The 27,376-nt window shown below is 40.4% G+C and overlaps 1 protein-coding gene across 12 annotated transcripts in view; it reads right to left on the bottom strand.

Annotated features, from left to right (window-relative positions):
- The window catches only part of RAPGEF6 (Rap guanine nucleotide exchange factor 6), a 234,567-nt gene that overhangs the window by 172,335 nt on the left and 34,856 nt on the right, over positions 1-27,376 (bottom strand). The window lies entirely within an intron of this gene.

Raw genomic sequence — 27,376 nt, 5'->3', positions numbered from 1 at the left:
CCTTATCTCTACAAATAACTTAAAAATTGGCCAGGTATGGTGATGCATGCCTGTGGTTCCAGCTTCTTGGAAAGCTGAGGTGGGAGAGTTGCTTGAGCCCAGGTAGTCAAGGCTGAAATATGACTTTATTATTTTATTTTATTTTTACTTTTTACAGAGTCTCCTCCTGTTGCCCAGGCTGGAATGCAGAGTGGTTCAATCATAGCTCAATATAACCTCGAATTTCTGGGGTTAAGCAATCCTCCTGACTTCAGCATTCTCAGTAGCTAGGACTACAGGTGCATGCTACCACACTCGGCTAATTTTTTAATTATTTGTAGGCACTGGGGTCACACTGTTTTGAGCAGGCTGGTTTCAAACTTCTAGCGTCAAGTGATCCTCCTGGTTTGGCCTCCCAAAGTGCTGAGATTATAGGCATGAGCCACCAAACCAGCCTGAGATGTGGCTTTAAAAAAAAATCAATAAGGAATAAAATCAATTAAGGATAAATTTGCCGAAAATTAATATAAAAGAAAATTATGATTAGATACCACCACAGGCCTACAATTTTTATCTCAATTGGCTGAAGTCTTCATGGAGTTGTCATTAAATTCTCTGTAAATGCAGGAAAGATCCTGAAGATCACTCCCACTACCAAAAGAGACATGCCAACTCAGGAATCAGAAACTATTCTGACCTTGCAAAAAATTCCACCCTAAGAACACTGGCAATTCATCTGATAAATAAACCCAAAGCACATGAAACCCTTTAACATGAGGCTATGCTGTCTCTATCTCTTTGCCAGCAAATGAATGCAATAATATAGATCTACTCCAGAAAAGCGAGATATGCTTAATTTCAACAGATCTTATTTCTTTAAAGGCTTCACACTGCTCCTAAGATAAAGACAAAAAGTTTTTTTTTTTCTTTTTTTTCCTGAGATAGAGTTTCGCTCTTGTTGCCCACGCTGGAGTGCAACGGTGCCATCTTGGCTCACTGCAACCTCTGCCTCCCAGGTTCAAGTGATTCTCCTGCCTCAGCTTCCCAAGTAGCTGGGATTACAGGCATGCGCCACCACACCCAACTAATTTTGTATTTTTAGTAGAGATGGGGTTTCTCCATGTTGGTCAGGCTGGTCTCAAACTCCCCTCCAAAAGTGCTGGGATTACAGGCGTGAGCCACCATGCTTGGCCGACAAAAAACTCTTAACAAGGCTTCCACATGCCTCTCCAGACCTCTCTTTTTCTTTTCCTTTGCTCCTGACACTGGAAAATACTAGCTTATTTTCATTCTATCCAATGACAAAAAGAAAGTATACACACTCCTTTCTCTGTCTCTACAAACCTCTAAACTTAAAACTCTCAATTAACTTACATACTCTATTTTAAATTTTTTTTATGATTAGCCAGATACAAATTCATATTATGCTTAATATTTTTAAAACAGCTTGAGATATAATTTACATACCATAAATATACCCATCTTAAGTGTACCACTCAATGATTTTTATGAAATTGAAAGAACAGTGCAAGTATCACCACAACCCAACATTACAACATTTCCATCACCACAAAAAGTTCACTTATGCCTGTCTAATAGTCAACCCCTGCTTCCACCCAACCGTGACAACCAGTAATTCACTCTGTACAGAGTTGCCATTCCTAGACAGTTCACATAAATGAAATCATACAATATGCGGTCTTTTCTATCCTGTTTCTTCCACTTAGTGTAATGTTTTTGAAGCTCACCCATCATGTGTTGTAGTTCACTCCTTTTACTGCAAAATTTTTTATTCTACTATATAAATATGCCACATTTTATTTATCCACTAACCAACTAATGTACTTTGACTGTTTCCTGTTCTAGGCTAGTATAAATGCTGCTGCTATGAACATCTGTGTACAGTCTTTGCATGGACGTATGTTGGGTAAATACCTAAAAATGAAATTGTTGGGTCATATGGTAAAATTGCTTAACTTTTTAAGAAACTGTCAAACTGCTTCCTAAAGTGGCCATACCAGTTAATACTTCCACCAGCAATGTATGAGGATTCCAGTGTTAACACAGCCTTTCCAACATTTATCTATCTTTTGGAATATGTCTACTTTCCATTAATTTATATTTATACAAGGATTCACTATATAAGTTATATACCTTATTATACAAAAACTATTAACATACAATTGGTAATATGCTTTATAATTAATTTATGATCTTTTTATTATAGCTATTGTAATGGGTATAAAGCCATATCTCAATTTTTGTGTATGTTGTAAATTAGGGGTCAAAATACACTTTTTGCATGTGAATATCCACTTGACCCAACACCATTTGCTGAGCTATGTTCTCCTCATTAAAATGCTTTCATACCTTAGTCAAAAATAAACTGTTCATAAACATGAGGATTTACTTCTCAACTCTCGATTGTGTTCCATTACTCTATACCTACACTTTTCCTTAGTAACACTTAATTATTTTAATTTTCTCTCCCCTACTACATGATAAACTCAACAACAGCAAATACTGTCTGTCTTCTTATCATTCTTTACCTAGGGCGAAGAGAATACACAGCAAACAAGAATTTAATAATAACTACACAGATGAACAATGAACGAAACAGCTATTAAAATCCATATAAATCCAGTAAATACTCTAGAAATAATGATAAATACAATGTGCAGGTAATGAAACATGAAACTCATGATCATTCTTATACATTAGTTAAATCTACTTAATAAAAGAGGTCACTATCATAGCAGTAGACAAAAATATAAAAAGAATTAAAAATACACTTGAGATTTCTAGAACATTAAGAAATGTTTGGTGCATTAAAAAAAAAAAACCCAAAACAAATCAATAAAGATTTGTTGAAAGATGTAAGTTGATATTAATATATTTTACAATAATCTTTCTAGCCATTAAATGCCTTTTATAGATTTAATTTGACCTATATACAAATAGAACACAACAAATATTCTAAGACACAAAAAAGAAAAAGGAATGGATATATAAAAGAATATTTTGAGGACCAGATCCAAGATGGCCGTTTAGGAACAGCTCAGGATTGCAGCTCCCAGTGAAAGTGCAGAGGGTGAGTGGACGCCACATTTCCCGACGGATTTTCATTGCCCACAGACCAGGAGATTCCCAGGAGGAGGAGCCCCATGGGTCGCCAGGGGGACTGTTTTAGTCCCTGTGGCTGTTTTGGCCTGCGACGCTGCTTTGTGGTACCCCAGCACAGCAGTTCTCCATATAAAATACACTGGTCCGGGTGTCGTTTTAGCTGGCGATCGGAGCCCCAGGAAGGCGCAGTTGCCCATTCATCAGACTAAAATGGGGTCTGAAACAGGGAGCCAGGCCAGGAAATTTCCGGGCAAAAACAAACAAACAAAAAGCCTCACGAATCTCAGCACCACAGTGGCGCAGTGAGTCGCCACAGGGGAAATCACGTAGACCCCGGTGCCTTTTCAACAGGCGACTGGAACACCTGGGAGAGAGTCAACCATTCAACTAAAAAACAAAAGGCTCTGAGGCGGGGAGCCAGGTGATCAGGCTTGGCTGGTCTCACCCCCACAAAATAGCAGCAATCAGAAACTCTTTGGGTTGAGTGTTTCACAGCAAGCACAGCTGAACCAGGGATGGTCCATCTCTGTGGGGGAGGGGTGTCCGCCACTGCCGAGACACTCCACCACTTTGGAGGTAGTCTGCCATTGCTGAGGCAGCCCGCTGTTGCCGAGGCAACCTGCCGTTGCCAAGGCAACGTGCCATTACAGCGAGATTCCGCCATTACAGAGGCGGGCCACCAATGCTGAGACAGTTCTAACCACACCCATATAAAGAGGACTGCAGGGAAGTTCACATGACAGCTGGGCGGAGCCCACAGCAGCTCAGCAAAGCCACTGCAGGCAGACAGTGACTAAGCTGTCTCCTTGCTGCACAGGGCAGCCCTGAAAAAAAGGCAGCAGCACAACGGAAACTCATAAAGCCCTAACTCCCTGGGACAGAGCACCTGGGGAAAAAAAAAAAAGGTGTTTATGAGTTTTGCTGCAGCAGACCTAAAGGTACCTGCCCAGCAGTCCTGAATGAAAAATGGAGCTCACAACACAGCACTTCTGCTCATGTAAAGGAGAGACTGTCTCCTCAAGGAGCTCGCAAACCCCCATATATCCAAAGAGTCACCTCATAAAGGAGGGATCAGACTGACATTTAGCAGGTATCCATCTGGGACAAAAATAGCAGAAAAAGAAACTGGTAGCAACCCTTACTGTTCTGCAGCTGCTGCAGGTGATCCCCAGGCAAGCAGGGCCTGGAGTGGACCTCAGCAGCCCTACAGCAGAGGGGCCAGACTGTTAGAAGGAAAGCTAAGAAACAGAAATAACTTCATTATCAACAAATTCGACGTCCACTCAGAGACCCAATCTGAAGTCAGTAACTACAAAGACGACAGGTGGAAAAATCCACAAAGATGGGAAGAAACCAGTGTAAAACAGATGAAAACACCTGAAACCAGAACACCGCTCCTAAATGGGATCACAACTCCTCACCAGCAAGGGAACAAGGCTGGATGGAGAATGAGTGTGATGAAATGACAGAATAAGACTTCAGAAGGTGGGTAATAAGGAACTTCCATGAGCTAAAAGAACATGTTCTAACCCAAAGCAAAGAAACTAAGAACCTTGAAAAAAGATTTGACAAAACGCTAGTGAGAATGGACAAATTAGAGAGGAATATAAGTGAATTGATGGAGCTGAAAAACACAATACGAGAACTTTGCGAAGCATGCACAAGTTTCAACAGCCGAATTGACCAAGGGATATCAGAGGTCGAAGATCAAATCAATGAAATAAAACGAGAAGGCAAGATTAAAGAAAAAAGGGTAAAAAGGAATGAATGAAGTCTCCAAGAAATGTGTGACTATGTGAAAAGACCTAATCTACGTTTGATAGGTGTACCTGAATGTGACAAAGAGAATGACTACAAGTTGGAAAATATCCTTCAGGACATCATCCAAGGAAAACGTCCCCAACCTAGCAAGGCAGGCCAATATTCAAGTCCAGGAAATACAGAGAACACCACAAAGATATTCTGCAAGAAGAGCAAGCCCAAGGCACATAATTGTCAGATTCACCAGGATTGAAATGAAGGAGAAAATGCTAAGGGCAGCCAGAGAGAAAGGTCGGATTACCCACAAAGGGAAGCCCACCAGACTCACAGCAGATCTCTCAGCAGAAACCCTACAAGCCAGAAGAGAGTGGGGGCCAATACTCAACATCTTAAAGAAAAGAACTTCCAACCCAGAATTACATATCCAGCCAAACTAAGCTTCATAAGTGAAGGAAAAATAAAATCCTTTGCGAACAAGCAAGTACTCAGAGATTTGATCACCAGGAGGCCTGCTTTACAGGAGCTCCTGAAAGAGGCTCTACACACAGAAAGAACAACCAATACCAGCCACTCCAAAAATAAACCAAATGGTAAAGAGCATCAACACAATGAAGAATCTATATCAACTAATAGGCAAAACAGCTAGCTAGCAACAAAATGGCAGTATCAAATTCACCAATAACAATATTAACCCTAAGTATATATGGACTAAATGCCTCAATCAAAAGACACAGACTGGCAAATTGGATAAAAAGCCAAAACCCATCAGTGTGCTATATCCAGGAAACCCATCTCACATGCAAGGATACATAAAGGCTCAAAGTAAAGGGATGGAGGAAGATTTACCAAGCAAATGGAGAGCAAAAAAAAGTAGGAGTTGCAATTCTCGTCTCTGATAAAATAGACTTAATGCAACAAACATCAAAAGAGACAAAGAAGGACACTACATAATGGTAAAAGGATCAATGCAACAAGAAGAGCTAATGATCCTAAATATATACACACCCAATACAGGAGCACCCAGATACATAAGGCAAGCTCTTAATGACTTACAAAGAGACTTAGACTCCCACACAATAATAGCTGGAGACTTTAACACCCCATTGTCAATATTAGACAGATCAACCAGACAGAAAATTAACAAGGATATCCAGGACTTGAACTCAGACCTGGAACAAGCAAACCTAATAGACATTTACAGAACTCTCCACCTCAAATCCACAGAATATACATTCTTCTGAACACCACATGACACCTACTCTAAAATTCACCACATAATTGGAAGCAGATCACTCCTCAGCAAATGCAGAATAACAGAAATCATAACAAACAGTCTCTCAGACCACAGTGCAATCACATTAGAACTCAGAATTCAGAAACTAACTCAGAACTGCACAGCCTCATGGAAACTGAACAACTTGCTCTTGAATGTTGACAGGATAAACAATGAAATGAAGGCAGAAATAAAGATGTTCTTCAAAACCAACGAGAACGAAGACACAACATATCAGAATCTCTGGGACACATTTAAAGCAGTCTCTAGAGGAAAATATATAGCAATGAGTGCCCACATGAGAAGAAAGGAGAGATCTAAAATTGAAACCCTATCATCAAAATTGAAAGAGCTAGAGGAGCAAGATCAAAAAAACTCAAAACCTAGCAGAAGACAGGAAATAACTAACATTAGAGCAGAACTGAAGGAGACAGAGGCACAAAAAACCCTTCAAAAAAATCAATAAATCCAGTAGCTGGTTTTTCGAAGAGATCAACAAATTAGACAGACCACTAGCCAGATTAATAAAAAAGAAAAGAGAGAATAACCAAATTGATGCAATAAAAAATGATAAAGGGGATATCACCACAGATTCCACAGAAATTCAAACCATCATCAGAGATTATTACAAACAACTCTATGCACATAAACTATAAGAAATGGATAAATTCCTGGACACTTGCCTCCTCCCAAGCGTAAACCAGGAAGAAGTCGAAACCCTGAATAGACCAATAAATAGGTCTGAAGTTGAGGCAGCAATTAAGAGCCTAACACCCAAAAAAAGCCCAGGTCCAGACAGGTTCACTGCCAAATTCTACCAGACGTAAAAAGAGGAGCTGGTACCATTCCTTCTGAAACTATTCCAAATAATGCAAAAATAGGAAATCCTTCCCAAATCATTTTATAAGACCAACATCATCCTGATACCAAAACCCGGCAGAGACTCAACAAGAAAAGAAAACTTCAGGCCAATATCCATGATGAACATAAATGCAAAAATCTTCAATAAAATATTGGCAAGCCGATTGCAACAGCACATCAAAAAGCTTATCCAACATGATCAAGTAGGATTCAACTATTCAGGACATAGGCATAGGCAAGGACTTCATGACCAAAACACCAAAAGCATTGGCAACAAAAGCCAAAACAGACAAATGGGACCTAATCAAACTCCACAGCTTCTGCACAGCAAAAGAAACAGTCATTAGAGTGAATCAGCAACCAACAGAATGGGAAAAAGTTTTTGCAGTTTATGCATGTGACAAAGGGCTGATATCCAGAATTTGCAAAGAGCTAAAACAGATTTACGAGAAAAAAACAAGCCCATTCAAAAGTGGGCAAAGGATATGAACAGACACTTTACAAAAGAAGACATACATGGCCGGGTGTGGTGGCTCATGCTTGTAATCCCAGCACTTTGGGAGGCCGAGGCGGGTGGATCACGAGGTCAAGAGATCAAGACCATCCTGGTCAACACAGTGAAACCCCGTCTTTACTAAAAATACAAAACATCAGCTGCGCATGGTGGTGCGTGCCTGTAATCCCAGCTACTCAGGAGGCTGAGGCAGGAGAATTGCCTGAACCCAGGAGGCGGAGGTTGTGGTGAGCTGAGATCATGCCATTGTACTCCAGCCTGGGTAACAAGAGTGAAACTCCGTCTCAAAAAAAAAAAAAAAAAAACACACAAAAAAAGAAGACATACATGAGGCCAACAAACATATGAAAAAATGCTCATCATCACTGATCATTAGAGAAATGCAAATCAAAACTACATTGAGATACCATCTCATGCCACTTAGAATGGAGATCATTAAAAAATCTGGAGACAACAGATGCTGGAGAGGATATGGAGAAATAGGAACACTTTTACACTGTTGGTGGGAGTGTAAATTAGTTCAACCATTGTGGAAGACAGTGTGGCGATTCCTCAAGGACCTAGAAATAGAAATTCCATTTGACCCAGCAATTCCATTACTGGGTATACATCCAAAGGATTATAAGTCGTTCTACTATAAGGACACATGCACAGGAATGTTCATTGCGGCACTGTTTACAATAGCAAAGACCTGGAACCAACCCAAATGCCCATCGATGATAGACTGGACAGGGAAAATGTGGCACATATACACCATGGAATATTACGCAGCCATCAAAAACGATGAGTTCGTGTCCTTTGTAGGGACATGGATGAAGCTGGAAGCCATCATTCTCAGTAAAGTGACACAGGAGCAGAAAATCAAACACCGCATGTTCTCACTCATGGGCGGGTGTTGAACAATGAGAACACATGGACACAGGGAGGGGAGCACTACACACTGCGGCCTGTTGGGGGGAAATAGGGGAGGGACAGTGGGAGATGGGGAGTTGGGGGAAGATGGCATGGGGAGAAATGCCAGATACAGGTGATGGGGAGGAAGGCAGCAAATCACACTGCCATGTGTATGCCTATGCAACAATCTTGCATGCTCTTCACATGTACCCCAAAACCTAAAATGCAATTAAAAAAAAAATAAAAGAGTATTTTGAAAAGAAAGTAGTAACATATTAAGTCTAGTCCTACAAAATATAAAACACCAATACTTAAAATGAATAAAGTATTTTATAAATATATTTTAGCAAAAAACCACAATCATTGTTCATACTACTCCTTGAAATAAATTTCAGTTTAATTAAGTTTAGTTAAAGCTAAGAAAGCAATTAAGAAACATGTTTCCTAGGAAAAAAGAAAACAAAGAATTATATCATACTTGTAGAAGAAAATAACATTTTATTCTGAAGTATATTAGCCCACACAAGTTAAAACTTGAATAAAACCAAAAGATAAACGTAAAATAATTCTAGAATATCATACAATAAAGAATAATACCTGTAATAGGTACCAGTACATACAGAAATGCATTACTATTTCAAGTAGTAAATGAACAAAAGATGAAAGCACACAATTTTTAACAGGTACACAGAACCCAGAGTAACTGGTAAACAGAAAATGCAAATGAAAACAACTCTAAAATACTAACCAAAATCACACATCATCCATTTTACACAGGGTGTGATAAAAACTTATTCACTGCTTACTAATACTGCAAATCAAAATCACCACAACCTCTTTTCCAAATCAACAGAGCAATACACAGCACAAGCTACAAGGATCCCATAACCTGTGCTCCACCATGTTATCCCAAGGAATTATCATAGAGAAGTTATTCTCATTTTTCACAACAAAATTTCAGATGAATTTTTTCTTACTGCTTATCTGTACTTTCTAATTTTGCTATAATTACATGTGCAATAATAGAAATACAAATTATTTTTAAAATCTAATATCAAAAATCTATAGGAAGCTTTGGGAGGCCGAAGTGGGTAGATCACATGAGGTCAGCAGTTGGAGACCAGCCTGGCCAACATAGTGAAACCCCATCTCTACTAAATATACAACAATTAGCTGGGTGCGGCAGTAGGCTACCTATAATCCCAACTACTTGGGAGGCTGAGGCAGGAGAATTGCTCAAACCCAGGAGACAGAGGTTGAAGGGAGCCATGGTCGTGCCACTGCACTCCAGCCTATGCAACAGAATGAGAGTCTGTCTCAAAAATAAAAATAAATAAAATAAAATATATATGTAAAAAAGACATCATGTAAGTAATTTAAATATCTAGTATTAAAGGCAACCTGAACATCTAGTAATAATACTATAATGATTTAACAAATCATGGTGAGGCAGGAGAATCAGGTCTGGAGACAGGAAACCTAAGGCCAACCCATAGCTGCCTTCTTGGAATTGGACTAAGGAAAACGTCACCTGTCCATGCCAAATGACAAAGGGCCAGAGGCTCCTCCCTCTACAAAACCCCCGCTCCCTTATGTCACAAATGGGAAATGCCTCTAATTGATAGTGAGCCAAGTATCCACTTCAGCTTTCATTCACACATGGTGTAACCAACCACAGGCCTCTAAAGAGTACTTAGTGGTGTTAACAAATTCTTTTAGTTTAATAGAACCCTAAAGAACATTGCAACTGGGGCTCTTGAGCCACCTGCTTGAGCCTGCTCCCACTCTGTGGAGTGTACTTTCACTTCAATGAACTTGTGCTTTTGTTGCTTTATGCATTTTGTTCAATTCTTTGTTCAGCACACAAAGAACCTGGACAACTCACAGTCAAGACTTTCCTTCCCGTAACTATGGTATAATCAATATGATGGGCTACCATACAAGCATTAAAAAATACAAATATATAAGGAGATACACATAAAATAGAAATGCATATAAAGGAGCAAAGCAGAACATATGCAACTCACGGACAATATGAATGTATATGGAAGGCATGATATAAAAAAAAAAAAAACCCAGATAAGATTAAGGGTGAATTATTACTTTCTGTCCAGATGGAAAGAGCTGCTAAAAGTCTGCACAGCAGCAGTTCTCAAGAATGGGTGGAGAGGGCTGGGCGCAGTGGCTCATGCCTATAATCCCAGCACTTTGGGAGGTCAAGGTGGGCAGATCACCTGAGGTCAGGAGTTTGAGACCAACCTGGCCAAAATGGAAAAACCCCAACCCTGCTAAAAATACAAAATTAGCTGGGGGTAGTGGTGCATGCCTGTAATCCCAACTACTCGAGGTGCTGAGGCAGGAGAGTCTCTTGAACCCAGGAGGCGGAGGGTGTGGTCAGCTGAGATCATCATTGCACTCCGGACAGCTTAGGCAACAAGAGGGAAACTCCTGTCTCAATAACAGCAGCAGCAGCAGCAGCAATGGGTGGAGAGAAGGTGAATACAGAAATGTGGTCGATCCTCCAGGAGACATTTGACAACTGATGCTATTTTGATCTAATACACTTTTGAAATATTTCACTTTAAATTGGAATTTTTTTTTTTTTTAAAGAAAGGGTCACACTCTACTTCCCAGGCTGTAGCTCAGTGACGCAATCATAGCTCACTGCAGGCTCAAACTTCTGGGCTCAAGCAATCTTCCTGCCTCAGCCTCCTGAGTAGCTGGGACTACAGGAGCTCATCACCACACCTGACTTACACTGGAAAACATTTTCTCATGAACATATGGCACTTTCCAAGATAAACCAATGAAGACCATGGATATCTGAGATAGAGAGAGCCTACCTTCAGGAACAAAATATTTATAGAAAAAGGCCTCTTCATAATATTTGCATTTACATCTGTATATGTTTTAAAATTTCACATAATTTTGCAGTCTGAATGAATCTTTAATAACCTGATTTAAATAATTCTAACTTAAAGCCACTTAAAGCTGTATTAAAAGAACTTATGCCTTATGATTAAATGTTTAATTCAGAAAAACACTAAGCCTACCTTTTGTCTGATGTTTTATAATTTTTCTATGAATTTAATTACTTTTACCAAATGCTCTAATTTTCAAATTTCCCTTTATTGAGTACTCAGCTGATAGAAGTTAACATTAAAATATTATATTAGACAGTAAAATCCTGAATATTATATCTGTTCAAGTATATTCTCATTAAGCCTTCCAAGCCTACAATAGCCAGGCACAGTAATGAACACATTAAGAGAACATTATAGATTTTAAGAAAAATGTTAAAATTTCCTTCATTAAGAATTTATAATTAGCTAGGCATGGTGGTATGTGCCTGTGTCCCAGCTACTTGGGAGTCTGAGGTGGGAGGCCGAGGCTCCTGTAAGCTGTGACAGTGCCACTGTACTCCAGCGTGGGAAAGAAAGTGAGACCCTATCTCAAAAAATATATAACTAATGAAGGGAAACTCAAAGCCACAGTAATTTCTAGAAAATATATTATCACCCCTAAGAGAATGAAACACCAGCTACTCAAAGAAAAACATTCTCAAGAAGTCTTTTATCTCTGATCTATATCACTCACCATAAAAATCCAGGTCTCCCATGTCATCCTTCATCGCCAAGTCTCTAATTTGTGTATGGCTCTAATTTCCCAGTTTCTGAGGAATTTTTCTTCCATCCCTTCCCCTAGTGCTAAAACTCTTGCTCTGAATCTCTAGTACTCATAGTCAGACATCTGAAAAATAACTTATATTCTCAATGTGTTCTCCCATTACTTCCTGAAGACACTGCTTCCACTACGGCCCTTTTAAAGTGGTAAATGTTTTCTCTCGCACACTCCTCCTCCTACTAGGCCTAGAGATAAGTCAGTGTCCTTTCCATGTAATTTATAATCAATTCCAAACCATTCTTTTCCTCTCCTCCCTAAAAACTTCCAGCTTTGAATCTCAGATCATCAGATCCTACTGTCCTTTTCTGATGCAATAATCAATTACAGAAACCAATGAAGGTTAATCCCCTCATTTCCGGAATATTTTAATTATTGGCTTAACATTACTTCTGTCAGGTTTTGTAATGACATTAATACTTACGTAAATGATTCTTCTGATATAATGGCTTCTCAAATTCTTAATCTCTTCTTTAAAGGTCTTATCCTCTACTTTATTTTACTCACTCACTTCCATGGTTTGTCACCAGAAACCGTGCCTCAGAAATAACTATAAGACATTCATAATCTCAATTTCAAGCATCCCATTCTTTTGTCACCCCTCTCTTTCTAGTTCACTCTATCAACCAGACTTCCAGAATCTATCATCTCACAATGATTCTATCATCTCTTTTCCATCCCTCCCTTCTGTACCCACCATAAATTCTGTTTTAAATTACAATAATCACTCCTTTTACAAATACTCCCTGAATTCTCCTTATGCTCATTTTATTGTATTTAGTGGATGAATAAGTCCAACTTTTTGCTTATTTCATTTCTACCCCCATAGCTGAATATGACTGATGAATAAAACGTAACTATCACAAACTTCAGTTGGAATCCCAAAGCTGCCTAGGAACCATAATATGTTACTTGTAGACCATTCGCTGTCTCCTTTCTTCAAGTGCAAAATATAGTCTTTCTCATCTAAACTCTGAATTCATGATCTTGTTTTTTGTTTTACTGAGGAAACAAAAACAGCAAGAAAACTTCCACTAAAAGCTACCACATCAATCCACTTGTTATTCTCAACTACATCAAGAAATCCGCCTATACTCCGCCTGCCAAAACAAAAAATATCTAAATATTTCCTTAGAGAAAGAGACATAAGTAGCACTTCAACAACTTTTCATACAGTGTCTGGCATGAAGTCAAAAATTACCAATGCTGGACACAGATGTCAACAAGATAGCCACTGGAGTTTACCTGGTGTTTATCCCTCCAACAAAAAAGGAGCAAAACAATGAATAAATGGCTATATTTTGACAATAGTCAGTACGGAAGTACACTGAATAGCACCAGGGGAGTGACAAAATCCTTGAGGAGCCCAGAAGCCCAGGATAGTTAGAGACCAAGGCCTTTGCCTCTGTCACATTGTCTCCATACCTAGGATCAGCTCAAAGTCAGGAGGACTTTGGTATATAAGAAAAAGGTAAGGTAAAGACCCCAAGCAGTCCCCATAGCCACCAGATGCCAGAAATCCTTGCTACAGGGAGACACCAATCTTCACAGACCCCAAATCCAGTTTGGAGAGATGCAAGAGTTCACAAAGCTGCACTGCCCCAGAGTACAAGCCCACATTATGCATGCTCTACCTCCACCATCTGAGTGGCTATGACCCAATGCCATCTTGAAACCAGATACACTGCCAGAGCTCATCCTGCCCTGCAGGCCAGCAGCTACTACCTCTCTCCATTCTTGAGACCCTACTGTCATTCCACCACAGTCACATGGGTACCTGCAGCATCAACACACCAGCTACACAGAATCTAGGCCCGAAGAAAAAACCAAGACCCGGATTCTAAACCTATGTAGCATTATGCTTCCCAAGAACAGGCAGACCTGCACAGCATGGAAACTGATGAAGAGCTGGCTGGCCCAACTCCTTGACTGGCCCACCATGTCCTAATATGCAAGCCTAAAAACTAGCCCAGTGACCCCACCCCTAGCAAAACCACAACAGCACTGTCAAACTCCCCAGTCTAGGGCACTGAGGCAACTGCAGACACTGCTAACAAGGATTATAGCTGAAGAAATCGCATAGAGACCATACTACTGAGTCCACCCAGAGCCAAAGTCAATGTACTATAATCAAACAACACCCTAGAACCCATCTATAGAAAAAAAATATCTCCCTATGAAAGCCACACCATAAAACAGAAAAAGCATTAAACTAGATGCACAGATAACAACATAAGGAACACAAAACACATGAAAACCAAAAATGAAAAATGACATCACCAAATGAACAAAATAAGTTAGGTCTGTAACAGACACGAAAGAAAAAATACTTTTTTTTTTTTTTTTTTTTTTTTTTTTTTTTTTTTGAGACGGAGTTTCGCTCTTGTTACCCAGGCTGGAGTGCAATGGCGCGATCTTGGCTCACCGCAACCTCCACCTCCTGGGTTCAGGCAATTCTCCTGCCTCAGCCTCCTGAGTAGCTGGGACTACAGGCACGCACCACCATGCCCAGCTGAATTTTTGTATTTTTAGTAGAGACAGAGCTTCACATGTTGACCAGGATGGTCTCGATCTCTTGACCTCGTGATCCACCCGCCTCGGCCTCCCAAAGTGCTGGGATTACAGGCGTGAGCCACCGCGCCCGGCCGAAAAAATACTTTAAAAATGGCTTATAAAGAAATTTAAAATAATGAGCTTAAAGAAACTAAGCAAGACACAAAGAAATACAGAAAATTAATTCAATAAAATCAATAAACAATTCATGATCTGAATGATAATTCAACAGAGATAAGGATAAGAAACAACCAAACAGAGACCTTGGAGCTCAAGAATTCAATGAATGAAATAAAACTGCAACTGAGAGCTCAACAGACCACCTCAAGCAGAAAAATGAGTTTCTGAACTTGAAAACAGGTCTTCCGAAATAAGCCAGTTAGAGGGTTAAAAAAAAAAAAAAGGAACAAAGAATGAAGAAAGCCAGTTAAGACTTACGGGACACCATTAAGTGAACAAATTTTTGCATTATAGGGGTAACCAGAGGGAGAAGAAATTGAGAATGACACAGAAAGCCAATTTAATGAAATAACAGAAGATAACTCAAGTCTAGGGAGAGATAAAGACATCCAGATAAAGGAAGCTCAAAAATTCTCAATTAGACCACTCAAAAAATACTGAGACACATTATAGTCAAACTGTCAAAAGTCAAAGACAAAGAGAGAATTCTATAAGCCGCAAGAGAAATGTATCAGGTAACATATAAGAGAACTTCCAATTATATTATCAACACATTTCTCAGCAAAGCTATCCTTCAGAAGTAAAAGAGATATAAAGACCTGGTAAGACAAAAAAACTGAGGGAATTCATCACCAAGAAATGCCTGTAGTAGTGCCATACCTGGAGACAAAACAATAATTACTATCATGAGAACATGTGCAAGTATAAAGCTCACCAGTAGAGATAAGTTTATAATCATTCTCAGAATACTGTAATGGTACTATGGGAATTTTTCAATCCTCCAGTATGAAGACTGAAAACCAAAGTGGTTAAAAACAGCAGGAGCTACAATTAATGGCTAAGAAACATCCAACAGATAAATGTATAAATTAATACAATAATATAAATTGTTGGGGGAAGATAAAAAACATTCTGAAGTAATTTTGTGAGACTGATAGGATTTGGCTCTGTGTCCCCACCCAAATCTCATGTCACACTGTAATCCTCATGTGTCAGGGGAGGGACTTGGTGAGAGGTGATTAGATCAGGAAGCAGACTTCCGTCACGCTGTTCTCACGATAGTGAGTTATCAAAGTATGTGGCATTTCCCCCCTCACACTCTCCCTTGCTCCACCATGGTAAGACATGTTTGCTTCTCCTTTGCCTTTCACCATGATTGTAAGTTTCCTGAGACCTCCTGATCATGCTTCCTGTTAAGCCTGTGGAACTGTGAGTCAATTAAACCTCTTTTATTCATAAATTACCCAGTCTCAGGAAGTTCCTAATAGTAGTGTGAGAATGGACTAATACAGAAAACTGGAACCAGGAGTGGGGCACTGCTTAAAAGATATCTGAAAATGTGGAAGTGACTTTGGAACCGGATAAAGGGCAAAGGCTGGAACAGTTTAGAGGACTCAGAAAAAGACAGAAAGATGTGGAAGTTTGGAACTTCCTAGAGACTTGTTGAATGCTTTCAACCAAAATGTTGATAGTGATATAAACAACAAAGTCCAAGCTGAGGTGATCCCAGATGGATATGAAGAACTTACTGGGAATTGGAATACAGGTCACTCTTGCTACCCTTTAGCAATGAGACTGATGGCATTTTGCCCCTGCCCTAGATATCTGTGGAACTTTGAACTTGAGAGACATGATTTAGGGTATCTGGCAGAAGAAATTTCTAAGGAGCAAAGCATTTAAGAGGTGACCTAGCTGTTTCTAAAAGTGTACGTTCATAAGTATGAACAAAGAGATTATCCGAAACTGGAACTTATATTTAAAAGAGAAACAGAGCATAAAAGTTTGGAAAATTTGCAGCCTGATCATGTGGTAGAAAAGAAAAATCCATTCTCTGGGGAGAAATTCAAATCTGCTGCAGAAATGTGCATAAGAGGAGCCAAATGTTAATAGCCAAGACAATGGGGGAAATATTTCCAAGGCAATTCAGAGTCTTTCAAGGCAGCCCATTCTATCACAGGCCCAGAGGCCAAGGAGGGAAAAATGGTTTTGTGGGCTACGCCCAGGGCCCCATTACTCTGTGCAGTTTTAGGACATGGAGCCCTGTAACCCAGCTGCTCCCACTCCAACCCAGAGGCAGATTTCCCCTATGCTGTTCTTGTGATAGTGAGCCCTCACAACATTTGTCCATTTAAAAGTGTGTGGCACAAAAGGGCCAAGGTACAGCTCAGGCCATTGAATCAGAGGCTACAAGCCCCAAACCTTGGTGGCTTCCACATGCTGTTGGGCATGCTGGTAATCAGAAGGCAAAAGTTGAGGTTTAGAAATCTCTGCCTAGGTTACAGAGGACGTATGGAAATGCCTGGATGTCCAGACAGAAGTCTACTACAGGGGCACAGCCCTCACAGAGAACCTCTACTAGGGCAGTATGGAGGGAAAATGTGGGGTTAGAGCACCCAGAGTCCGACTGGGGCACTGCCCAGTGGAGCTGCCCACTGTCCTTCAGACTCCAGAATGGTAGGTCCACAGGCAGTCAATGCCAGCCCATGAAAGCAGCCACAGGGGCTGTACCCTGCAGAGCTACAGGGGCAGAGCTGCCCAAGGCCTTTGAAGCCCACTATTTGCATCAGTGTGCCCTGGATGTAAGACACGGTGTGAAAAGAGATTACTTTGAGGCTTTAAGCTTTAATGACTACCCTGCTGGGTTTCAGGCTTGCACGAGACCTGTAGTTGCTTTACTTTGACCAACTTCTACCATTTGAGACACAAGAATTTAACCAATGCCTGTACCTCAAATGTATCTTGGAAGTTAACTAATTTGTTTTTGATTTGACAGACTCATAGGTGGAAGGGACTTGCCATGTCTCAGAAGACACTTTTGACTTGGACTTTTGAGTTAATGCTGGATTGAGTTAAGACTGGGGGACTGGGGAATCGGGGGAAGATGGCCGACTAGGGACAGGTCAGGATTGCAGCTCCCAGTGAAAGTGCAGGGGGTGAGTGGATGCTGCATTTCCAGACAGATTTTTATTGCCCACAGTCCAGGAGATTCCCAGGCGGAGGAGCCCCACGGGTTGCTGGCGCGGCTGTTTCGGCCAGCGCAGCTGTTTCCGCCCGCGTGGCTGTTTCGGCCCATGCGGCTGCTTTGCCCGCGCCCTGGTGCAGCGGTTCTCCGTACAAAAGACACTGGTCTGGGTGCCCTCTTAATGGGCGATTGGAGCCCTGAGATGGCAGAGTCGCCCATTCATCTGAAATAGTGAGCCAGGCCAGGAGATTCCTAGGCAAAAAAAAAAAAAAAAAAAACGCCAGGAATCTCAGCACCGCCGTTTCAACCAGCTCAGTGAGTCGCGGCACGGGAGATCCCAGCGCCTTTTCAACAGGAGACTGGAACACTGGGAGACAGTCGACTGTTCAACAACAACAAAAAAAGACTCTGAGTCAGGGAGCCAGGTGATCACGCTCGGCTGGTCCCACCAACCCCCCACCTCCGCCACAGAAAAAAAACCCCAGTAATAGAAAACGCTCTGGGTTGAGGGTTTCACAGCAAGCACAGCTGAACCAGGGAGGCCCGGCTCTGTGGGGGAGGGAAGTCCGCAATCACTGAGATACTCCACCACTACAGAGGTAGTCTGACCATCACTGAGGAAGCCTGCCGTTGCCGAGGCAACCTGCCACTACAGAGAGAGTCCACTATAACAGAGGCAGGCCACCATTGCCAAGGCAGTTCTAACTACACCCATATAAACAGGACTGCAGGGAAGATTACACGGCACCTGGGCGGAGCCAACAGCAGCTCAGCAAAGCCTCTGCAGGCTAACAGTGACTAGGCTGTTTCCTCGCCGGGCAGGGCAGCCGTGAAAGAAAAAAAAAAAAAAAAAGGCAGCAGCACAATGGAAACTCATGAATAAAGCCATAACTACCTGGGACAGAGCACCTGGGGGAAAAAAAAAAAAAAAAGGGAGTTTATGAGTTCTGCTGCAGCAGACCTGAACGTACCTGCCCAGCAACTCTGAATGAACAATGGAAATCACAGCTCAGGACTTGAGCTCCAATAAAGGACAGACTGTCTCCTCATGCAGCCCCCTGACCCCCGTATATCCAAAGAGTCACCTCATAAAGGAGAACAGACTGACATATGGCGGGCATCCTACTGGGACAAAGATAGCAGAAGAGGAAACCGGTAGCAACACTTACTGTTCTGCAGCTGCTGCAGGGGATCCCCCAGCAAGCAGGGCCTGGAGTGGACCTCAGCAGTCCTACAGCAGAGGGGCCAGACTGATAGAAGGAAAGCTAAGGAAAAGAAGTAACTTCAGCATCCACAAACTGAAAGTTCACTCAGAGACCCAATCTGAAAGTCAGTGACTACAATGACAACAGGTGGATAAACCCACAAAGATGGGATGAAATCAGCACAGAAAGGATGAAAACACCCAAAACCACAACACCTCTCCTCCTACAAGGGATCACAACTCCTCACCAGCAAGGGAACAAGGCTCGATGGAGAAGGGGTGTGAGGAAATGACAGAATCAGGCTTCAGAAGGTGGGTAATAAGAAACTACAGTGAGCTAAAAGAACATGTTCTAACCCAATGCAAAGAAACTAACAACCTTGAAAAAAGATTTGAAGAAATGCTAACGAGAATGGACAAATTAAAGAGGAATATAGGTGAATTGATGGAGCTGAAAAACACAACACGAGAACTTCGCGAAGCATGCACAAGTTTCAACAGCCGAATTGACCAAGCAGAAGAAAGGATATCAGAGGTCGAAGATCAACTCAATGAAATAAAATGAGAAAGCAAGTATAGAGAAAAAAGGGTAAAAAGGAATGAACAAAGTCTCCAAGAAAGTGGGACTATGTGAAAAGACCTAATCTACGTCTGATAGGTGTACCTGAATGTGACGAAGAGAATGACTACAAGCTGGAAAATACTCTTCAGGATTTTATCCAGGAAAACTTCCCCAATCTAGCAAGGCAGGCCAATATTCAAGTCCAGGAAATACAGAGAACACCACAAAGATATTTCTCAAGAAGAGCAGCGCCAAGGCACATAATTGTCAGATTCACCAGGGTTGAAATGAAGGAGAAAATGCTAAGGGCAGCCAGAGAGAAAGTTCGGGTTACCCACAAAGGGAAGCCCATCAGACTCACAGCAGATCTCTCAGCAGAAACCCTACAAGCCAGAAGAGTGGGGGCCAATATTCAACATCTTTAAAGAACTTTCAACCCAGAATCTCCTATCAAGCCAAACTAACCTTCATAAGTGAAGGAAAAATAAAATCCTTTGCGAACATGCAAGTACTCAGAGATTTCATCACCACCAGACCTGCTTTACAAGAGCTCCTGAAAGAGACTCTACACATAGAAAGGAACAACCAGTACCAGCCACTCCAAAAACATACCAAACGGTAAAGAGCATCAATACAATCAAGAATCTGCATGAACTAACAAAAAAAACAGCCAGCTAGCATCAAAATGGCAGGATCAAATTCACACATAACAATATTATCCCTAAATGTAAATGGACTAAATGCCCCAATCAAAAGACAAAGACTGGCAAATTGGATAAAAAGCCAAAACCCATCAGTGTGCTGTATCCAGGAAACCCGTCTCACATGCAAGGATACGCAAAGGCTCAAAATAAAAAGATGGAGGAAGATTTACCAAGCAAATGGAGAGCAAAAAAAAGCAGGAGTTGCAATTCTCATCTCTGATAAAACAGACTTTAAAGCAACAAGATCAAAAGAGACAAAAAAGGACATTAATTAATGGTAAAAGGATCAATGCAACAAGAAGAGCTAACGATCCTAAATATATACACACCCAATACAGGAGCACCCAGATACATAAGGCAAGTTCTTAATGACTTACAAAGAGACTTAGACTCCCACACAATAATAGCTGGAGACTTTAACACACCATTGTCAATATTAGACAGATCAACCACACAGGAAATTAACAAGGATATCTAGGACTTGAACTCAGACCTGGAACAAGCAAACCTAATAGACATTTACAGAACTCTCCACCCCAAATCCACAGAATATACATTCTTCTCAGCACCACATCACACCTACTCTAAAATTGACCACATAATTGGGAGTAAATCACTCCTCAGCAAATGCAAAAGAACAGAAATCATATCAAACAGTCTCTCAGACCACAGTGCAATCAAGTTAGAACTCAGAATGCAAAAACTAACTCAGAACCGCACAGCTTCATGGAAACTGAACAACTTGCTCTTGAATGTTGACAGCATAAACAATGAAATGAAGGCAGAAATAAAGATGTTCTTCAAAACCAATGAGAAAAAAAGACACAACATACCAGAATCTCCGGGGCACATTTAAAGCGGTCTCTAGAGGAAAATATACAGCAATAAGTGCCCACATGAGAAGCAAGGAGCGACCTAAAATTGAAACCTTAGCATCAAAATTGAAAGAGACAGAGGAGCAAGATAAAAAAAACTCAAAACCTAGCAGAAGACAAGAAATAATTAAGATCAGAGCAGAACTGAAGCAGATAGAGAGACAAAAACGCTTCAAAAAAATCAATAAACCCAGGAGCTGGTTTTTTGAAAAGATCAACAAAATAGACAGACCACTAGCCAGATTAATAAAAAAGAAAAGAGAGAATAACCAAATTGATGCAACAAAAAACGATAAAGGGCATATCACCACAGATTCCACAGAAATAAAACAACCATCAGGGATTATTACAAACAACTCTATACACATAAAGTAGTAAACCTGGAAGAAATGGATAAATTCCTGGACACTTGCCTCCTCCCAAGCGTAAACCAGGAAGAAGTTGAAACCCTGAATAGACCAATAACAAAGTCTGAAGTTGAGGCAGCTATTAAGAGCCTAACACCCAAAAAAGCCCAGGACCAGACAGGTTCACAGCTGAATTCTACCAGACATAAAAAGAAGAGCTGGTACCATTCCTTCTGAAACTATTCTAAATAATACAAAAAGAGGAAATCCTTCCCAAATCATTTTATGAGACCAACATCATCTTGATACCAAAACCTGGCAGAAACTCAACAAGAAAAGAAAACTTCAGGCCAATATCCATGATGAACATAGATGCAAAAATCTTCAATAAAATACTGACAAGCCGATTGCAACAGCACATCAAAAAGCTTATCCACCATGATCAAGTAGGCTTCATCCCGGTGATGCAAGGCTGGTTCAACATACGCAAGTCTATAAACGTAATTCACCACATAAACTAACCAAAGACAAAAACCACATGATTATCTCAATTGATGCAGAGAAGGCCTTTGACAAAATTCAACAGCGCTTTATGCTAAAAACTCTCAATAAACTAGGTATTGACGGAACGTATCTCAAAATAATAAAATCTATTTATGACAAACCAACAGCCAATATCATACTGAATGGGCAAAAACTGGAAGCATTCCCTTTGAAATCTGGCACTAGACAAGGATGCCCGTTCTCACCATTACTATTCAATGTAGTACTGGAAGTTCTAGCCAGAGCAATCAGGCAAGAAAAAGAAATAAAGGGTATTCAAATAGGAAAGGAGGAAGTCAAATTGTCTCTATTTGCAGACGACATGATTGTATATCTAGAAGACCCCATCGTCTCAGCCCAAAGTCTCCTGAAACTGATAAGCAACTTCAGCAAAGTCTCAGGATACAAAATCAATGTGCAAAAATCACAAGCATTCCTATATACCAATAACAGACTTAAAGAGAGCCAAATCAAGAACGAATTGCCATTCACAATTGCTACAAAGAGAATAAAATACCTAGGAATACAACTAACAAGGAACGTAAAGGACCTCTTCATTGAGAATTACAAGACACTGCTCAAGGAAATAAGATAGGACACAAACAGATGGAGAAACATTCCATGTTCATGGTTAGGAAGAATCAATATCATGAAAATGGCCATACTACCCAAAGTAATTTACAGATTCAACATTATTCCCATCAAGCTACCAATGACCTTCTTCATGGAACTGGAAAAAAACACCTTAAACTCATATGGAACCAAAAGAGAGCCCACATAGCCAAGTCAATTCTAAGCAAAAAGAACAAAGCAGGCGGCATCACACTACCAGACTTCAAACTATACTACAAGGCTACAGTAATCAAAACAGCATGGTACTGGTACCAAAACAGAGATATAGACCAATGGAACAGAACAGAGGCCTCAGAGGCAACACAACATATCTACAACCATCTGATCTTTGACAAACCAGTCAAAAACAAGCAATGGGGAAAGGATTCCCTGTTTAATAAATGGTGTTCCAAAAACTGGCTAGCCAAGTGCAGAAAGCAGAAACTGGACCCCTTCCTGACACTTTACACTAAAATTAACTCCAGATGGATTAAAGACTTAAACATATAACCTAACACCATAAAAACCCTAGAAGAAAATCTAGGCAAAACCATTCAGGACGTAGGTGTAGGCAAGGACTTCATGACCAAAACACCAAAAGCATTGGCAACAAAAGCCAAAACAGACAAATGGGACCTAATCAAACTCCACAGCTTCTGCACAGCAAAAGAAACAGTCATTAGAGTGAATCAGCAACCAACAGAATGGGAAAAAATTTTTGTAGTCTACCCATCTGACAAAGGGCTGATAGCCAGAATTTACAAAGAACTAAAACAGATTTACAAGAAAAAAACTAACAAGCCCATTCAAAAGTGGGCAAAGGATACGAACAGACACTTTTCAAAAGAAGACATACATGAGGCCAACAAACATATGAAAAAATGCTCATCATCACTGGTCATCAGAGAAATGCAAATCAAAACAACATTGAGATACCATCTCACGCCAGTTAGAATGGCGATCATTAAAAAATCTGGAGACAACAGATGCTGGAGAGGATGTGGAGAAATAGGAACACTTTTGCACTGTTGGTGGGAGTGTAAATTAGTTCAACCATTGTGGAAGACAGTGTGGCGATTCCTCAAGGACCTAGAAATAGAAATTCCATTTGACCCAGCAATTCCATTACTGAGTATATATCCAAAGGATTACAAATTGTTCTACTATAAGGACACGTGCACACGAATGTTCATTGCAGCACTGTTTACAATAGCAAAGACCTGGAACCAACCCAAATGCCCATCGACGATAGACTGGATAGAGAAAATGTGGCACATATACACTATGGAATATTATGCAGTCATCAAAAACAATGAGTTTGGGTCCTTTGTAGGGACATGGATGAACCTGGAAACCATCATTCTCAGCAAACTGACAGAAGAGCAGAAGATCAAACACCGCATGTTCTCACTCATAGGCGGGTGTTGAACCATAAGAACACATGGACACAGGGAGGGGAGCACTACACACTGGGGTCAGTTGGGGGGAAATAGGGGAGGGACGGTGGGGGGTGGGGAGCTGGGGAGAGAGAGCAAGGGGAGAAATGCCACATGTAGGTGATGGGGAGGAAGGCAGCAAATCACACTGCCACGTGTGTACCTATGCAACAATTTTGCATGTTCTTCACGTGTACCCCAAACCCTAAAATGCAATAAAATAAATGGGAAAAAATAAAAATAAAATAAAGAAGAAACACTATAATTAAAACTTTCACATGAGTGGGTATTTTAGACTAGAAACAGCAGAAGACAGAAATTCACAAATTAGAAAATAAGTCAGTAGAAAATGGGAGATTGAAGGAGAGAAAAAAGAACAGGAAGATGGAAAACAGTGTAAAGGAAATATGAAACCAAAGAAAGCAGCAAGGAGGAAAGAAAAAACAGGAAAGCAGCAATAATTTAAAAAATAAGAATTTTCCAAAATTGATTCAAGATATAGTATTAGGGCATCATGAAGACCTATAAACCCTAAACAGAATAAATTGAAAGAAAACCACACCTAGCATCACTAGACACAACTGCCGAAAAGCAAAAAGCAAGAAAAATCTCAGCAGCAGTCAGAGGAAAAACATATTAACTGCAAAGGAGTAACAATAACACTGATTACTGACTCTTCAACATAAACAGAAGCAAGAACATGGTAAAACATCTTTAAAATGTTACAGAAAAAAACTGCTAGGCCGAGGCGGGTGGATCATAAGGTCAAGAGATCGAGACCATCCTGGTCAACATAGTGAAACCCCGTCTCTACTAAAAATACAAAAAATTAGCTGGGCATGGTGGTGCGTGCCTGTAATCCCAGCTACTCAGGAGGCTGAGGCAGGAGAATTGCCTGAACCCAGGAGGCGGAGGTTGCGGTGAGCCGAGATCGCGCCATTGCACTCCAGCCTGGGTAAAAAGAACGAACCTCCGTCACAATAAATTGAAAGAAAACCACACCTAGCCTGCTAGAACTATATACGTAGGAAAAACAATCTCCTAAAACACTGCTGTAAAGAATTAAAGAAGACTAAATAAATGGAAGAGTATACATGTTTGCCAATTGACAGATTCATTGTAACAACAATGTCATTTCACTCTGAACTGACTTGTGGATTTAATGCTATCCTAATCCAAAACTCATAGCCTCCCACAGGCTTTCTTTTATATACCTGTGTGGAAACTGACTATCTGAATCCAGAATTTACACAGAAAGGCAAATCAACAGTGATAGACAAGGCAATCTTGAAGAACAAGCCTGAATACAAGCCTTAGTTACTCTACTGAATACAAACTCATGCTCTCAGATATCAAAACACACAGCTTAGGCCGAGCGTGGTGGCTCATGTAATCCCAGCACTTTGGGAGGTCGGGGCAGGCAGGTTACCCGAGGTCAGTTCAAGACTAGCCTGGCCAATGTGGTGAAACTCCATCTCTAATAAAAAATAAAAAATAAAAAAATTAGCCAGGCACAGTGGCATGCACATGTAGTCCCAGCTACTCAGGAGGGTTAGGCAGGAGAACTGTTTGAACTCAGTAGGCGGAGGCTGCAGTGGGCCAAGATCGTGTCACTGCACTCCAGCAGGTGACAGAATGAGATTCTGTCTCAAAAAAAAGAAAAATAAAAATGTGATGGGTTTCTCATTAATTTTAAAATGACTAATAAATATTTTTTAGATTACAAAAAATGGATCTTGAATTCTACCTCACATCAAAAGTAAATTCAATTCCAAGATGAATTGCAGATCTAAATTTGAGAAACAAAACACCAAACTTTCAGAGGAGAAACAAAGAACATCTTCACAATTATGAAGCAAGGAAAGATAGGATTTTTTTTTAAAACCAGAACACAAAAGGCCCTAATCAAAAGAGGATAAGTTGAGAAAGGAATTTCTCTTCCTCAAAAGATGCCAATAATAGAGCAAAAAGAGCTGAGTGTACTGGCATACACCTGTAATCCTTGGGAGTCTGAAGCAGGAGGATCTCTTGAGCCTAGGAGTTCAAGTCTGGCCTAGGCAACACAAGAAAACTCCATTTCAAAAAGAAAAGAAAAAGAAAACGGAAAAGGAAAAGAAAAAGAGAAAGAAAGAAAGAAAGAAAAGAAAGAAGGAAAGAAAGAAAGAAGGGAAAGAAAGGAAAGGGAAAAGGGAAAGGGAAAGGAAGGAAGAAAAAGTGGCACAGTGGAAATAGATATTGCAATAAACATACCACACAAAGGACTTCCATTCAGAATTCAAAAAGAATTTTTACAAATCAATAGAAATGATACAGACATCATCATCAGTAAACAGGGAAATGTAAAATAAAATCACAATGAGCTAACATGATGTAATCAGCAGCAGAATAGCAAAAATTCAAAATAAGCAAACAATAAAACACAAATATCAAGGGTTATCAAACATGTAGAGCAACTGGAACTTACTATACACAGCTAATGGGTATTTAAATTAGCACAACTAATTTTAGAAAACCGTTACAATCTCCAAAATTTGAACATGCACATTTCCACTACAGTCACACCTTGCTTAATGATGGTGATACTTTCTGAGAAATGCATCATTAGATGATTTCATCATGGGAACATCCTGGAGTGTACTTAACACATATCTAGAAGATGGCATAGCCTACTATATAGCTAGTAGGTGTATAGTAGGTATATAGCAATAGGTATAGCCTATTGCTCCTAGCGCACATACCTGTACATGTTACTCTATTGAATACTGAATACTGTGACACAAGAGTCCACTGTTGACCAAAACAACATTATGTAGCATGTGATCATAATTTTATTCCTAGGAATATGGTCAACAGGAATAAGCAATAAGGGTATAAAAAGAACAGAATGTTAATAGAAACTGTATTATTTATAATACTAAAAATCAGAAATCGGCCAGGCATGGTGGCTCGTAACTGAAATCCCAGCACTTTGGGAGACCGAGGCAGGCGGATCCCCTGAGGTCAGGAGTTTGAGGCTAGCCTGACCAACATGGTGAAACCCCGTCTCTACGAAAAATACAAAAATTAGCAGGGCATAGTGGATAATACCTGTAAACCCAGCTACTTGGGAGACTGAGGCAGGAGAATCACTTGAACCCAGGAGGTGGAGGCTGCAATGAGCTGAGATTGCACCACTGTACTCCAGCCTGGGCAACAAGAACAAAACTCCATATCAAACACACACACACACACACACACACACACACACACACACACACACACAAATACACACACACAAACTAGAAATAACCCAACTATTAACAGTGGAAGGGA

The sequence above is a fragment of the Sapajus apella genome, unplaced genomic scaffold, assembly GCF_009761245.1.
Source record: "Sapajus apella isolate SASKATOON/1434 unplaced genomic scaffold, GSC_monkey_1.0 scaffold1, whole genome shotgun sequence".
Taxonomy (NCBI): domain Eukaryota; kingdom Metazoa; phylum Chordata; class Mammalia; order Primates; family Cebidae; genus Sapajus; species Sapajus apella.
Note: the sequence above shows the minus strand (reverse complement) of the source record. Positions and strands in the feature narration are given on the sequence as shown.